We start from the raw sequence: 1,039 nt of genomic DNA, 5'->3' as shown, positions 1-1,039 counted from the left end.
GTGTGTGTGTGTGTGTTTGTGTGTGATAGTGAGAAAGTGGTAGTGATGAAAGTATGCGATAGTGACGAAGACCAATGCTCTGAGAATGGTTTAGACAGAAGCTGGGATACAATACTTGCCGTGGCGACCATCTGTGCGGTCAGTAGCCTGGCCTCAGTACTATTCCCTGTAAGCGTGCTGCTGTGCTCGCATATAGCACACGGGCAAGCTATAAGAGACATTGCACTGTATATACATTCTTTCTGATCTACAATCTGTGTACATATACAGATGAAGTTGGTACCAACTATTTATCCGATATGCCAAAGGCATCTGTGGCATTTCTAAATATTTGTTGATGAGCAGATCAGGTGTGGATACCCGGTGCTATATTTTATATTATATTCATTGACCGTTATTATATTTACTTTTTTGGGGGTGCATTTTATAGACCAAACCACTGAAACCAGGGCCTGCACATCACCCTTTACTTCGAGCTCTATGCGTAGTATCTATCTGTGGCAAAGACAGCTGACCGCATTAGCAGATTCAGAAATTGAGAAGAAGTACAAGCGAAAAGTAAACATTGGTTGTATCATGATGGCTTTCCAACTATCTAAGGTGTTGAGTTATTACTTTTTCCTCACAATAGGACGAGAAGCAACATATATATATGTACCGGCAGGACTGGGAAGTAGACTACGAGATAACATAGAATTCAGACAGAATAGCAAATGAAAATGGATGACTGCTATACATGTGAACTGCCCATAGTCAGCGTTGACTACAAAGTGAAGATTGGCAAAAAGGTATTGACATCCAGACACATGAGAAGTATCACAGAGAAAAATAAGAAGAATGAGATATGTCACAGAGATATCTAGATTGGAGTGTGCATGGAGATATTCTTTAGGAATAACCTTTTAGCATTCATGCTCATGAACTTATCAAAATCTCACACTGGTGAAATTTGTGGTTACAAATGTACGCACATATCAGTTATATATATTGTAGTATTCCGCTAGATACACACACACCCACACACACATATATATATATA

The sequence above is a fragment of the Sphaeroforma arctica genome, assembly GCF_001186125.1.
Source record: "Sphaeroforma arctica JP610 unplaced genomic scaffold supercont1.912, whole genome shotgun sequence".
NCBI lineage: Eukaryota > Ichthyosporea > Ichthyophonida > Sphaeroforma > Sphaeroforma arctica.
The sequence above is the reverse complement of the archived record's forward strand: the minus strand, read 5'-3'. Positions refer to the sequence as shown.